General features: G+C 54.7%; 2 protein-coding genes across 5 annotated transcripts in view; both read right to left on the bottom strand.

The window, feature by feature from the left end:
- SHISA6 (shisa family member 6) overlaps positions 1–16174 on the bottom strand; it is a 542762-nt gene that overhangs the window by 57640 nt on the left and 468948 nt on the right. The gene's annotated exons all lie outside the window — the stretch shown is intronic.
- Positions 1–16174, bottom strand: part of MYOCD (myocardin) — a 224762-nt gene that overhangs the window by 187352 nt on the left and 21236 nt on the right. The window lies entirely within an intron of this gene.

The raw sequence follows: 16174 nt of genomic DNA, 5'->3' as shown, positions 1-16174 counted from the left end.
CAAATCCCAATGGAAGTGCCTGAGCTGGGCTGGGCCAACTTTTACTTTGGCAGTTCAGGAGGAAAAATCACAAATGTCTGTGAAAGTCACCAAAATATTCCCTCGGTTTTCATCACTTGTATGAATAAAAAGAATAAAAAGCAGAGCGGGGAAGGGGGAGGGCTGGGAGGGGTGCAGAGAGCAAACAAACATCGTTTAGAAAAGCATGCTGTTATTCCTGGAAGTTGGTTTGTGGAAACACAATTTACAACGCCTATGAAAAGTCTGGCTATTCATACCAGCCCTGTTTGGAGCTGGGAACCACAATGGCAAGCTCTCCTCCTGCGTACAGTTACATAGCGTGATCTCCAAACCCAAACAGCTTCGCCCATCCCCAAGTGCTGGATCTCCTTCTACGTTGCTTGGGTTTGAGCTGCGTTTTGCACAATGGGTAAAACTTGGCACCATAAATGACACCAGTGTAGAAAATTGCATTTAACTTGTGTTTGCCCTTCCCCCTGCCTGCAAAAGCAAAATATTTTGTAGTTTGGTTCCAATTTGTTTGCTACAACCCATAAAGGAATTCCTGCTGGTGACACAGGGAGGTTTGGAGGGGGGAACTCAAAGAGCAGCCACGGAGGAATAGATTTTTATACAAAGGAAGAAACTGGTGTCAAAGAAGGCAGGTTTTGTATTGTGTTCCTCCCAACAAGAAGTTTACACTGGGGAGATCTGGGAATTTCTTAGGGACTTTTGTTCTTGAACAACCCGGCGATGCTCAGCACAGGGCTACCTTTCCTGTGCCCCAAGGCAGGCAGAAGAGCTTGGGTGGTGTCCAAACCTCTGTGCATCCTCCAACTTGCTGGAAGCATCAGCACTGACACCGGGACTCCTCCTGGCTCCATCCCACTTCCAGCCAAGTGACAAATGGTGCTGTCAAGGTCCAGTCCCTCCTCCAAAAGTTTCTTTGGCATGGGATCATGCAGCCAGCATGGAGAAGCACATGGGTATTGACCCTTATTCTCCAAAGTTCAGGGCTGTCTCCCCTTTCCTATGGCTACATCCCTTGGGGTCTCAATCCCTTTTGAGTCTGAGAGCTCAAAGGGAGATAAACAGCTTCTCCAGATGTCCTTCACAGGGTGTCCTGTCCACCTTCATATGTAACTGCTCACTCTGAAACATCACATTTGATCAGTCCAGCATTTTAAAGGGTGCTCCAGTCTCTCAGGAACTAATCAGGTTGCAAATCTGATAGCAGGAAAGCCCCATTCCTTCTAACATAACTGAGAGGCACATCCCCTTGGGTGCTTTCCCTGGGCAAGCAGGGAAGCAGGGCAGCAGAGCACATATTTGGCTTTACCTCCTGATGGTCTATGAAGCAAATCATAAGGGTTTTGAGCTCAGATCTGTCCATTGTTTCCATCCTCTGTCCCTTTCTCTGTTTGCCGGAGGAGGAAAAGTCTACCTCAATAACCTTTGCTGGATGAACACTGAGAAAAGCCCAGCTCCTGCCTTGCCTGGTGAGTGAGGGGAGATGTTCTTCATAGAATCATGGAATGGTTTGGGTTGAAGGGACCTTAAAGCTCCTCCAGCTCCAACCCCTGCCACAGGCAGGGACACCTTCCACTAGAGCAGCTTGCTCCAAGCCCCTGTGTCCAACCTGCCCTTGAACACTGCCAGACTGCAGTGAGCTGAGAGAGACCTCACCTGAGCCTGCACCAGTGGGACCCCTCACAGAGCCCACTGCTGGGGAGCAGCACCCCGGCTGAGCAGGGCACCCTGTGCAGAGGGCAGCCTTGGCAGGGGATGTCGCTTATCGCAGCACTTACTAAATAAAGAGCCCTTCAAAATAAATGCCAGAACATGCATGTTCCTGAACTTGGACTATTTAGGGACTCTGCAAAGCAAATAAAATGCCTATTACAAAATAACTATTTAGAGAAAATGCTGCAGAAAGATCTAGAGAGAACTATGTGTTTTAACATGGTCTGTTTACAGTGCATCATTGCTGGTCTGTCTAGAGCTGTGCTGTAACACAGCAAAAATGCATCTGCATTCCTTCGGTGCAAAAATACTCGTGTTCAGACATCACAACAGCATCGTAGCTATTTGCCTTTCTCCTTGGCTTTTTTGTTGTGCTGTTGTTGTTGGTTTGGGGGGTTGGTTTGTTTTCTGGTTCTTTCCCAGCTTCTAGAAGATTGACCTAATACATACTTGGCCCAGGCCAGTCCTGTGAGTTAAATTACCAGCAATGAGCTTTGCTGCTGAAGTGCTGGGGACACTGGAGCTAGGGGACAGATCACCAATGCCTTCATAGCACTGTAGCCTGGGGATGCTGGCACGGAGGTTTTATGGCCCTGCAAGTAAACAGTGAGCACTGACCCATGTTATTCCTTCTCCAGCACAGCTCATCCCTCCCTGGGGAGCGAGTCTGGAGCTGGGACACGACGTGGCTCTCCCGCTGTGTCCCAGGCTCACTGCCAGAGCCCCTCAGGCCATTGGCACCAGAGTGGGAGAGGGGAAGCAGATGAACTCTGGCCTCAGGGATCTGGTCTGAATGGATGGGAAGGAGGAGCACTTGGTGGCAGGTGTAAGCTCAGGTACGCCAAGGGATCAGCCAAACTCTGGGAAAACATCTGCAGGGGGGTTGTGTTCAGGTGTTTTGCCAGTCTGGATAAAGCAGATGGTGACTGTGGTACATCAAGGTTGCTCATATGACTTGGTTAGGAGTGTTTCCCAAACACAGACATATCTACCTCCATCTCCATCCACATCTCCATCTCAATCCCTATCTCCACATCTCCATCTCCACCACCATCTCCATCTCAATCCCTGTCTCCGTATCTCCATATTTCCATCCCCATCTCCATCTCGATCCTTATCTCCCTATCTCCATCTCTTATCTCCATGGAGAGACGTGCAGGTGAGCATGCAAATTGGCTCTGTTACTCCATTTTAGACTCCCTGAGGGCTGCAATGGGAAAGCCTGGAGAACCAAAGGCTTCTTGCCTGTTTTCTGGCCATGAAGGTGCTCGGACAAGGGGCACTGAGAAGCAAAGGCAGTGGGGGCTGTGTTTCCTCAAGCTGCCCTCCCCAGCAGCCCTCGGGGACACCTCTGAGGACTTTCTGACATTCCTCGCTCCCAAACTCTGCATGCCAAAGCACTGCCAGAGGCAGTGGCACAAGGCAAAGCCCGTCCATCCCATCACCTCTCCCTGGAGCTCCGCGCATCGCTCCGGCACTGTGCCCTGGGCTCCCGGTGGCAGCGGGATGCTCTCCTGAGGTGGCTGTGCACAGGAGCTTGCAGGGAGCTCAGTGCATCATCCCATGCTTCCCCATTCTCACTCCTGGCTCTATATCCCTGTAACATCCACGCTATTCTTTCCCTTCCCTTTTGCTTGTTTATTGCTCCCCAGCCCGCTCTGGGTGAGCAGAGCCCTTCTGGCACACATTATTTACTAGAAGGTACTTGGTACATTGCTCTAATAATGAGAACAACTTTATCATTTATTTTTTTCTTCTCAAAGCCTTACAAATATGTTTAAAATCTAAATACAATGAGGCAATGCAACAGCATTTAATGGTTCCAACAATGTGCCAAGCCTGAGAATGACAAAAGCTGCCAGCAGGGTGCTACAAAGCAGGGTTCAGAACCCCACAGCTTCCCAGCTAAGCAGAAACACATTACCAGCAGTAAGACATTTGTTAACCATTTTGAAGGCAGCAGGATGGGGCGAGGGACGAGCCCGGCTGCCTGGAAAAATCCTTGGCACAGGCACGATCCAGTGTCCTTGGAATTAAGGCCCTTGCTGAAGACTTAAAGGCTTTAAAGCACTAATACACTTAAGATGGATTTCTTCCAAATATTATTCTAAGTCATTCAGAGACACAGTGTCCCGGTGCTGATAAGTGTGAATGAACATAGCTCATAGGAGCAGCGCTGGCCGCTTCCAGCAGCGTTTCCTACATGGAACAGAAGATAAAACGGCAGGACTCAGCCCCCCTCGGCTGAGGCTGTCCCCCAGCTCGGAGATGCTGTCAAATGCATTCAGCCCCAGTCCTGATCCATCCCTGGGACTGCTCCTCCTGCTCTGGCAGGGTCATGATGGCTCCCTACAAGTGCCTGACAGGAGGATGGAGCCAGGAGGGGCTGGGCTCTGCTCCCAAGGAACAAGGGATGGGACAAGAGGAAACGGCCTCAAGCTGCACCAGGGCAGGTTTAGATGGAGCTGAGGAACAATTCCTGCCCCAGAGGGTGCTCAGGCATTGGAACAGGCTGCCCAGGGCAGGGCTGCAGTCACCGTCCCTGCAAGTGTTCACACAGCGTGGGGACGAGGCCTCAGTGCCGTGGGTTAGGGGTGGCCTCGGCAGTGTTAGGTTAGTGACTGGACTGCATGAGCTTAAAGGCCTTTTCCAGCCCAGCTGGTTCTACAATTGCCCAGGCAGGGCACCCAGGAGCGGGTCTCATCTGCACTCACGGTGAAAGCCTGGAACCACCGTGCTGTTGTTGCTGGGGCTGTCACCTCCCCATCCAGCACAGGCTCCTCCAAGCGGAGGTGCCCAAGAGTCAGGACTGGACCCCGCGGAGCTGCTGAGGACGCTCACCCAGAGCACACTCACCTCGTCTGAGGACGCGGCTGGCAGCGACAGCCTTGACTCAGCACAATGGGTTTACACCGTCCCAGCGCCTTCAGCACGGCGAGGGCATTTCACTGTGCCTTGGGCACTTCCTCATCAGCCAGGCTCGTTGTCACCACTTCTGCACCTCTGCTCCACACCACCATCCCCCTGCAGCCTGTGTCGTGTCAACCTCTGGCCCCCAGCCCAACCCTGAGCCCACTGAGGGCAATGCTCGAGCTGGTGACCCGGCCCATGGGCACAGTCCCATTGCTCTGCAGAAGCAGAGATGCTGCTCGTGAGCGAGGCGCCACTCTTTATTTCCCCAGAGGAAAAGGATGAGAAAATACAAGAGCGACTATTGACAGCAGTGCGAGTGAGCCAGCAGAGAGGATGGAGACCTAATGCAGTCTGCAGCAATCAAAACCAGCCACGGTTTGCTATTGGTCTTGCATAGACCAAAAAATCCTAATAAACTGTTAATGGGAAGAGTGATCACATTTATTACAGGAAAACAAGTTTATGATTACTACAGCGATGACATCATAACCCCCCGTGCCAGTTTAAACAATATTTGGAGAATTCATTTGGTTTGTACTATTTAAAATTAGTGTGGGAGCCTATTTTAAGTGAGTGTGTGAGTGTGTGTGTGTGAGTGTGTGTGCGCGCTGATGGATCCATGCTCATGTTTATTTCAATCTTTTATTTAGAAAATTGATGTTCCTAAGCCTAAAATGGAAATTTTCTGCTCAAAAACATCTCAGAATTGGGGGAAACGATTGTATATGTTTACATTTCGTTCTCCCATTCACATCTGTGTGTTTACCAGCAGGCACGTGTGAGCACACGTCTGCACGGTGACACACGGGCATGGAGCTCTCCACTCGGCAGCCGGTGATGCCTCCCATGTTAAATCCCCCACAAAATGCCATCAAATGGCAAACAGAAGGAAGAGAGCAGCAAAGCCACAGCACATTCCCACCCTAGACACCCGCCCTGGTGCTCCTGCATCAGTGGGCACTGTCCCCTCTACAGTGGGGACCTGCATCCCTGCAGCTTTGCCAACCCCATGGACACCATTCAGTGTAGCACTGACGTGCCACAAGCCGTCTGCAGCGGGGTGAGGATATCTGCTGGCACCAAGACTTTCAGCTCCAACCTCCCATATGGGAAGGAAATGCCCCCCTCCCACTTCTGCCACTGCTCCCAGCACCTCTGAGCATCCCTGCCCTATCAAACTAAGCTGCTTTCCCTTCCCTTGCATGCATTTGCAGAAGGGATCGCTCTCTCCTTTGGTGGTTTCATGTCTCTCTGCATGTGGACAGCCTGGGGTTCTGCCTGCTCCAATCCTTGCTTGCCTCTCCCCACTCTCCCAGTCCAGCTCTGCTCCCACAGAGCTGAGACCCCCAGCCAGGCTGGAGCATCCCTTCGGGACTGTTCATAGGAAAGCCGCAGGCTCCCTGCAGACCCATTGCTGGGGCCAGGGTCCCATCCTGACCCCATCCCTTTTGTTTCACAGCAGAGGGGGAGCTGGTGCTATTAACACGGGAGCCATCAGCCCTGTGTGACAGCGATGGCCAACGCCCCCCATGCCCTTGGCCGGTGCTGCAGAGTGATTTTGGTGCAATTCCCTCTGCTTGGCTGTAAGATGAGGGGCAGAGATGAGCCTCCCACCTTCCACCAGGATGTACCTGTCCTCCCAGGCAGCTGGGAGCTGGTCTAGACACCAGGGCCATAAATCTGCTGTTTGCAGCTCGATGCAGCACTCCCACCATCGCTGGGACAGGAGGAGGCAAGCCCAGCATGGTCTGATGGGAGCTCAGTGTCAGAAAAGGGTTAGGAATGAGCTGTCTGGAAAAGCTGGAAGGATCCTAGAGGAATACCCCTCCCCTCCTGGGCACCTGGGAAGCGTCAGCAGCACCACGGAGCACCCTGGGACACCCGAAGGGCCAGCGTGCACCCCAGATGATGCAGCCACCAAGCTGGCTTTTCTCAAAGTGTTCAGAACTTCATTTCCTTAGCAATGGGGAAACTGAGGCACAGAGCAGGACGATTTCTGCCTTTGGAGGATGCAAGACAGAGCCCATTCCTGACAATCCCCTTGTGCCATGGATCAAACTGGGGCCAGGGCAGACCCATCAGAGCAAGGCTCACCTGGGTGCTCAGGACCTGCAGCCAGAGCTGTGGGGCTCAGGGCAGCAGCATCCCCTCCTGGTGCCCTCTGCCCACCGGCCGGGCAGCACCCAGCCCTGCCAGCAAGCCAGAACAAAGGGCTGCAGGACCAGGAAAAGAAGGGCTTGGATGGAGCGGGGATGAGTCTGTGTGGAATGCCCAGGAAAACATGGTCTGGTGAGCCCTGTGTGGGGGGAGAGCTGGGACCCATCCAGCTCCAAACCACCACCATGGCAAGGCCCTGTGGTTTGGGATCCCCCATGAGGATCCGGATCAGACCAGCTTGGGGGGTCAGGGTCACACACTGCAGCGAATGACTTCCTGGCTGCAGCATGCAGTAATGCTGAGTAAACTGCGCGTAAAGGAGGCAGCCGCGACCCTGGAATGAGCTCCGCATGAGCGAGATTCCCAGTGACGTGTCTGCAGCTCTGCTGGAGTCTCCACCACCCACAGTGCCTGAAGGGCTCTGTCCCTGCGGAGCGCGCCTGCAGCAGGAACATGGTTGGGCCTTTGGATCACAGTCACAGACTCACAGAACCCCAGCCTGGTTTGGGTTGAAAGGACCTTAAAGCTCCTCCAGCTCCAACCCCTGCCACGGGCAGGGACACCTTCCACTAGAGCAGCTTGCTCCAAGCCCCTGTGTCCAACCTGGCCTTGAGCACTGCCAGGGATGGGGCATTCAGCAGCCCAGGGTGGAAGCTGGGTTCGTGTCTGCCCCAGATGTCTCCATCCTGGACTCATACAGGAACAAGACCTCATGATCACAAGCTTTGCCATAGAAACCACAAGCATCACAAGTGCTGCCAAGCATCAAGAGCCAGGGTCTCTCCCTGGATCAGCTTGTAATGATGGCTCCAATGAGCTGTTCTTCAGATGAGAACAGCATGGGAATAACGCACTGCTGCAAAGAGCCATTCAAGGTCAATGTTATGAGCCTGCCAGAAGAGAAGCCATGCCCTGAGGAGGGCAACCGTGAGGCACGGGGGTGGCAGCACCCCCCGTAGGGCTGCTGTGCCAGGAACCACAGCATTCCCACCATCTGACAGTGGGGGACCAACCCTGCCAGGACTGAGGACCTCTGGTGGAAACAGCTCCCAGCCCTGTCACTTGAACTGCCCATGGACACTGACTGATGGATGAGCCGTATTGGAAGTCACTACATAGCTCTTCTCCCAGTTGCAGACCCTCTGAGAAGCATTGGCTTAGGTCAGTGAATGACATTCCCTTTACAGGAATAGTCCTGTGCAGAAAGCATGGATCGTCCTCAGTGGACACCCATCCAGCCCTTTCTCTTGCATTGACTTCACCTCCTCACCAAAGCCCCTGTTCCCCTCTGGCTGTCACAATAGGCATCCCTGAACCAGCCTGGAGGACAGTTTCAAGCTCGTGGATGATGAATCTTCTCTGGATGAGCTCTATCTGCCATGCAACCCAGCTCAGCAAACTACAGCTGCCCTCTCCATGTCCCTCCAGGAGCTGTGGTCCTCAGCAAGTGTTAGCAGGAGGAGCATGCTTCCACTACTGGGTCAATGAAGAAGCACAGGCTGATGCGTGCAGACACATCCACAGCACTGCTAACGTCACAGTACCCTGCTCCTCCTCTTCCTCCTGCCCACACTGAGATGCCTCTGCCCTGGGGTTTATTGAGCCCAGCAGCATCATCCCCTTCCCCAGACCAGGAGGCAAGGTCCTAAACCAGTGCCCAGTAGCCAGGGCTGGGCAGGTCTGCTGGTGTTCAATGCCACAGCCTCTCCCTTCCTCCTTGGCCATGCAGGGCCACCAAAGGGGCTGCTGCCAGCCTGGCTCCCAGTGCCCCATGCTCAGGCTGTCCTGGACAGGGTGGTGGCTGGGGCCAGCAGAACACATCTGAGCTGTGAGATGTGCTCCCTGGCAGCCAGCAGATGTGTCCTTAAATCCAGAGTCCCCTGGGGAGGATAAATGCTCTCCATTTGCTGGGACAGCCGGGGGCTGCTGCGCCAGCCCACAGTGACCTCTACTCATGGCCTTGGCCCGGGGCTTCTTGACACCAAAAAGCAATCAAGAAAACCCGATGTGGACGAATAAACAGAGTCCGTGATACCCGATTTGGGCTGCTGGACACTGGGAAGGGCAGCGGCACTTTGGGTGCATTTCACGAGCCTTTAGATAATTTATGCTGGGGCTCTGGGGTCAGTGGCTCTGGGCACTGTCCCAGGCGCCAGGGTTAGCCGGCTCCCGCCGCTGTCCCCGCACCGAGGTCAGGCAGCTCCTTGGTTTGCCACATCAGGCCAAGGCTGCCCTGAGGCTGATCCAGCACCGCTGGTACCCTGGACCTGCAGAACACGGGGCGTGGGGCAGCAGCGGAGCAAGAAGCATCAGGCAGACACAGCCACCCAGGGCAGCAGAAGGTCTGGGAGCTCTTCGCCTCATTGCTGGGCATGGGGCAAGTGGTTCAGCCCAGCCCCAGGTACCAGATGAACACAACACAAGAAGCTGATGCCCACAAGAAGCTGATGCCCACAGGAAGCTGATGCCCACAGGAAGCTGATGCCCACAAGAAACTGATGCCCAACCAGCGCTGCACCACAGCTTATTAGGTTCCAGGGGAGCAACAGTTGATCTTCCCAGGTCTCCCATCCCGCCGGCATGATGGGCATCCTGTGGCTGGCTCAGCCAAAGGTGGCACAGCATGGCTGGGTCCCGATGAGGTCCCCATCCCAACCCAGCACCACCTGCAACAGCCGCTCCTTCCAAGCACCTCAAGAGGCTTTCTTTTGCAAACCCTTCCAGATAAACCCAACTTATTTAGCTGATGATATATAAACAGTTTATCAGCTTTGCGCATTTGCAGTGCAGCGGGATGGATGTTGTTCTTGGAATTCTGTTTGGTCATAATATTTAGAAGAGGGCTCTGATAGCAAAGATAAGCAGCTCGCCCGCAGCAGATGGCTCGCGAGACGCTCAGAGGAGCCAACATTCTGCAGGGAATGAATAAACTTGTAATGCAAGTTGTTTGTAAGTGGTTTTAGCTAAATGTCACATGTAAGACTGCACAGACATGCTCTGTCCAAGGTGTTTGAATTTATAGGAGCAAGGATTCAAAGTCAGGGGGCCAATTTTGCTTTTAAACTTCCTTAAACAAACGCACAGAGGATAAAATACCTCTGCATTTGCTCTTTGAGTAGGGGTGTGAGCAAGACGTGTGCAAAGACACAGCCCATCCTTCCCCAGCAGGTCCTTGCCAAGGGGCTGTGCCTGCCACCATGCCCAGCATGGGCTGATGGAGCAAGGCAGGGCACCGTGACCCCATCAGCTTTATGAATGACCTTCCCTGTGGTCGACTCATTCACCCCCACTTAAGGGAAACAGGGAAATCTTTTCCAAGGAAGTACCCAGTGAACTCTCACTTTATCCCCTCCAACTGCATGGCCAGGCTGTGGTCCTGGGGAAGCTCTGGGCAGCCAAGCACATCAAAGCATCCCAGAGCTGAGCTCCTCCTTGGCAGCCACACCACAGACATCTGGTCCTTGCTGGAGAGGTGGTCTGCAAAGGAGATGCCAAGACACACCATGCTCACAGCTCTGCAGAGGTTGTGGTGGGGCCATCCAAACTGTCCCGCTTTCACAACCCGTGTGTCCATGCTGTGTGTGTCCTGCAGGTGGTTCCAGTGCTGCAGTGCACGGACATGCAGTCCACTGGTCCTACCTCATCAGCCTGGTCAGGGCTGTTCTGCAGCCCTCATACAGGGCTCTCAGTGGGTTTCTCTGCCCTCAGCCCACAGCCACTGCAGGGGTTCACAACACACCTGACTCGTGCTGGTGCCTGGGAGTGGAGGTGGCTGTGCAGTGTCTGCCTACCCCACCAGAGCCCCCGAAAGCAGAGCTTTCCATGACAGCAGCCCTGAGTACCCCTGTGCCCAGAACCTCCCTTCCCTGTGCTCCTGGCACAGGGATGCTGCAGCTGCAGGAGACCACACCAAGGAAGTGAGGAGACACCACGGGCAGTGCTGCCTGTCCATGGGAGGAGGTTCAGTGGGGCTGTAGACACAACACAGATGTGCAGGAACCCCTGAACCTACATTTGCACTGCATTGTCCTCCCCTTCCTGGCACCCAGACGTAGGATCGGGTACCACGAGCACTGACACCACCACAGCCACTGATGCCCCGTGAGCAGCCCATGGACCCTCACCCACGATGCACCCCTGGAGCCACAGTGCACAGGAAAATCCAGACAGCTTCATCCCACCCAGCTCCTCCTGGCTGGATCCTCCCCACATGCATCCACACAAAGATGGTGTTAATGAGCCTCCTCTCACGAGGTACCTCGAGGTAACATCTGTCTTGCCCCATGTTGCATTAGTGAACAGACTTGGTGTTTCCAGCCCTCTCCATTCATCCAGCTTGTCCCTTCCAGGTACTAAAGACTCACACAGGTCACATAGCTCCAGTGTGTCCTCATGCTAGAGCTGCAGAGAGCTTTGTTTCCAGAGAGCCTCCTGCCCCAACAGAATCATGCTGGCCCTCTTTTAGAGCATCTCCTAATTGTCTAGATTTATGAGGCCCCTACTGAAATGTTGAAGACAGCATTTAGAGTCCCTCAGTTCTTGTTCTGTTTAATTCATTCCCTCTTTCCCCGGGTTGCGATTCCCGCTCAGCGTGTGAAGCTCTGCCCCTGCCAACAGGCGCTTTCATTTCCAAACCAAGGCAGAGCCACGTCTCTGCCATTCGGTTCCTTTCCCTCTTGTGGTCTCTCTTCACCTCTTTTACAAGTTGTTTCCCTGCAGATGAGCACTGTGCACCGTGCAAACAGCCTGGCGCTGGCTGGAAATCCCTTTGGTCAGCAGCAATGACTGTCTCATTCTCCTGAGGAGGACACTGTGTGCAGCCTCTATGGGCTCAGTGTTCTGACACAGGCACAAGGCTTTGTCTGCTCTGAGAGCTTATCACTAACACCAAGCCTATGACTTGCATCCCTCCACTGTCTAAAGGGCTCTCTCTGGGGGACAGACTCAGGCTGAAGGTTAAAAGCTTACTGATTCTGGTCACAGACTTGAACTTGGTCTCCAGAGCCACAGAAACACCAAAAGCACCAAGTTTTGGGTACCTCAAGGTTGGTACTTTTACCCTGAGGCATCTTTAGGGAGCAGCTTCCCTTGACAGACTCATGGACACCTACAATCAGGATGCAGGTGATCACAGAACCATAGAATAGTTAGGGTTGGAAAGGACCTTAAGATCATCCGGTTCCACCCCCCTGCCTTGATCTATGATCCTTCTCCAGAAAATGTTTGATTCTATTAATCAGATTTAACTGAAGAAATGTGATTCAGGGACCTCTGAAATGAGAACTGATGCAGGATGGTCACGGATGGTCCAACGACACCACACAGCACAGTCACAGCAAGGTGCCTGAATCCCACTTGTGCTTAACTCTTCTGCACTTCCCCAGACCTGCAGCCCAGCTCACCAGGTGCAGATACTCCTGTCTATCTTCTCTGGCCCTTCAGCACCTCTGCGAATCAGCACCAAGGAGTACCCTCGAGCTGCAGCTGACATGGGTGGCACAGGCTCTTCTGAGATCCATGAGTGATGGCAACGATGGCATCTAGACCTAGTGCCTAGACACTTCCAAGGTGCCCCAGTAGAGCATGGACCCTGGTCACTCAGTGAGCCCTGCCTCCTGCTCAAGGTGCAGGAATGGTGACCAGAAGCTGAAGCAGCAGCAGGGCAGAGCCCTGTCCCAAGAGGATCCCTGCACAGTTGGGGTCCCCAGCGCTGCGCCAGCAGCTGCTGCTCTCCACTGCGATGCAGCCATTGAACAATCCCTCTCTAATTGGCATTGTTTGCTAAAAATAACCCCCTCCTGCTCAGCGCAGCACAGCCAGAGCCACACAGCTCCCCCGGGCCCGGGCTCCACACCAGCCCTCATGCCTGGCTGTGGTCCTGCTGCAGGAGTGCCCAAGCATGGTGGTGGCATGGGCATGCTCTGGCTGAGCTCTTGACTGTGTCTGCGTGGCCTCCAGGTGCCAGGTCTTCCACAGCATCGGCTGTGGATCATGAGCACCCAATGCACTTTCTCCTTCTCCACCCAAGGAGTGTCCCATGGGTTTGGGTCCATCCTGGGTGGTCGTGTCCCTCCCCTGCATCCCCAACAGGAACAGCATGGTCCCAGGCAACCAGCACAGAGACACCCAGCTCCAACGGAGGGGAGGAAGGCAGATAGCAAACTTCAAATGGTGAATTGTCTAAAACTAGCTATAAATGGTAAAAAACTCAAAGTCCTGCTTTCTCTGGAGGTTTTTAAGCAAAATATCCCCGAGAACGGCAGCTTCAGCTTTCATTGGGATGAGAAAACATTCTTTTATTTTGACATCATCTTGGTCCGTTTTTATCGTAGGGAGAAAGTGTCTTTTATCTGGACATAATGCATCCACTTGCACAGTGAGTCATAAAGTGAATCTATACAATTGAGCCAGGGGTGCCTTGGTGAGGGCTGGCAGAGCTTAAATGTCACACTCAAGGAAAATGGCAATAAACAGGCAACGCTGCTCTCCAAGCAAGCAGGGTCTGCTGCGGTTGAAGAGGCAGAAGAAGCCATTGGTGTCACTTCAGAGGCACCCATGAGGAGGTTGGAGTGAGGTGGGGTAGGTCTCTTCTGTCATGGAGCAAGGGATGGGACAAGAGGAAACGACCTCAAGCTGCACCAGGGCAGGTTTGGATGGAGCTGAGGAACAATTCCTGCCCCAGAGGGTGCTCAGGCATTGGAACAGGCTGCCCAGGGCAGGGCTGCAGTCACCGTCCCTGCAAGTGTTCACACAGCGTGGGGACGAGGCCTCAGTGCCATGGGTTAGGGGTGGCCTTAGGAATGGTTGGACTGGATGAGCTTAAAGGGCTTTTCCAACCTATGGCTCTCTGTGGAGCTGTTGGAGAGCTGCGCATGGACCAGGTCACATGCATGAACCTTTCTTACACCTTCATGCAGCAGAGACGTGGAACTTGTTGATGTGCTGCAGATCTCGTTGCACACACGACACAGGCGGGTGTAGGAGCTGCTGGGGGCTGAGGGCTGATGCTCTGCCAGCAAGGACTCAGCAGTTTCATCTGAAGCACACTCTGGCTCCCCATGTTCAGTGTCAGACATTGGGCACATTAACCTGGGGCTGGCAGACACCAGGCCTCAGGTCTGCACTGCTTGGAGAGCAGGCAGCCCTTGCACACACCGCAGGGATGGGCAGTGTGTGGAGCACCCCTGGAGCAAGCTGCTCTAGTGGAAGGTGTCCCTGTCCATGGCAGGGGGTGCAGCTGGAGGAGCTTTAGGGTCCCTTCCAACCCAAACCACTCTGGGGCACTACGATTCTGTCGTTGCAAGGCTCAGGACCAAGGGAGGCAGCACAGGTTCCCAGAGCAGAGGAGGCTCAGTGCTGGACACCAGCCACCCCTCCAAAGAGCTCAGACCACCCAACCAGGGACAGTGGTGGGGACAGTGCTGCCTCCTGCCCTGGCAGCCAGCACAGCTAACTACAAACTCATCCAGCACCTGCACGGGTCTGAGGGCTCACAGAGGCAGGGACAGGTTATTAATGAAGAGGTGAGGGTCGAAATGAGCTCTTCTGACCTAAAAGCCGTTCCAGAGAGATGCCAGAGAACTGCCTTTGGCTGCTGAATGAAAGGAGGATTACGGGGAGCCCGAGCTGTGGGTGCTCCCCAGGGACCAGAGCAGGAGCTGGGGCACAGCTCAGCACTCCTGCAGGCAGGGACATGGACCTCTGGCTCCTCACGGGTGGACAATGTGACCCAGCTTTGACCTGCCCTCTCCTCAGAGGGGCTTTGGCTCCACAGAGCCCTCACCCACCCTCTCTCTGCTCCCCCAGAGCCCTTGGATTATGATTCAAAGGTGAAAACGCATCAGGAAACACTCGGATACCCGGAGCCGGACCAGCCGAGGAATGTTCCAGGGTTTTTCCATGGCTGGTTCTTCTCAAGCATGTCCACAGCAGCGCTGGGTTATATAGCCCTGCTCCAGCAGCTGCTCCAGGCAGGGCGGTGTTTAGAGCACCCCTCTCCTTAAATCAAGCTGAGAAATGTGCACTGGCACAAGCAGCAGTGTGCCCAGTCCAAGTGTTCCACTGAACCGTACAGCAGCCTCCCAAGAGCAAGGGAAGCTCTGAAAGCCCAGGGCAGTCCAGCAGGAGAATGTGTCCTGAGGGGGGGCAAAGTCCTTGTGCATGTGGCCTGGCTTGGCTGGCAGCACAGCCTGACTACATCAGGGCCTGAAAGCCACTCTGAGAGATGCCTTAGGTTTGGATTCACTTACCCATGGGGAGCAGATCCCCTTAACCTGCCACCCTTGTGCCAGAACACCCCTCTGGTACCAGCTGCTCCACCACACTGAGCCACCTCATCTGCTGCAGGACACAGTCCCACTGCCACAGCCTTAGCCTGATGGAACAAAAGGGCACGGGAAGGAAGGCACCCCCTCCTGCTTCCTCCCTCATATCTGACACTCAGGAACTTCAGGAAGAGACAAAAGTGTGGCCTTCAGCTTTGAAGATCTCAACTTTGCTGTCTGAGCCTAGGTTTGGGCTGCAGGAGGGAGGGGGGATACCTGGATCTCTCAGTTGCGGTGCTGGGGACCTGCCAAAGCTGTGTGAGAGCCTGTGATCATCTCAGCTGGATGCCCCCCTTCCAGTTAGGAGGGGAAGGATGCTGTTGGGGGACCCAGCCACCCCAGAGACTGCAGGAAGCGCAGCCCACAGCGGGTGTTTGGTGGCAGGACTGTGCCTGAGGCACTCCTCCCGCTGCTCAGTAGCACTCACATCCCTCATCCTGGAAATCATCACCAGCAGCTTGGAGCCATCACTCGCAAGCCTCTAGAGGGACGGCGGGAGCTGCCCATGCGCTGCAGCTCCCGCACCCTTGGCTTCCCCAGGCTCCAGGCAGGAGCACGGCTCCCTGCGGGCCCTGGGCAGGGAGGGGGGGTGCGAGCAGCTCCTGCAGCTTCCACCGGCTCTGCTCCTGCTGCTTCCACACTGACCCGGGAGCAGCGCTGTGCCCTGAATACAGACCACGAGCGGCTGCACTGAGCAACCTGGCCTTGGGATGACAGCACCCAAGGGACAGAGGAGGGATGGGCAGCACAGCATTCATCTGCTGTGGCTTCGGGCAGCCACCTCCGGCCTTTCCCAGCACCCTGCAGCTGAAGGGATGCTGAAGCAGCTGAAGGGATGCTGGAGCAGCTGAAGGGATGCTGGCGCAGCTGAAGGGGTGCTGGCGCAGCTGAAGGGATGCTGGCGCAGCTGAAGGGATGCTGGAGCAGCTGAAGGGATGCTGGAGCAGCTGAAGGGATGCTGGAGCAGCTGAAGGGATGCTGGAGCAGCTGAAGGGATGCTGGCGCAGCTGAAGGGATGCTGGAGCAGCTGCAGGGAT

Source organism: Pezoporus occidentalis, unplaced genomic scaffold (assembly GCF_034315485.1).
Source record: "Pezoporus occidentalis ecotype Australia unplaced genomic scaffold, CSIRO_AGI_Poc_V1 ctg148, whole genome shotgun sequence".
NCBI lineage: Eukaryota > Metazoa > Chordata > Aves > Psittaciformes > Psittacidae > Pezoporus > Pezoporus occidentalis.
This window is presented reverse-complemented; position numbering and strand designations above follow the sequence as displayed.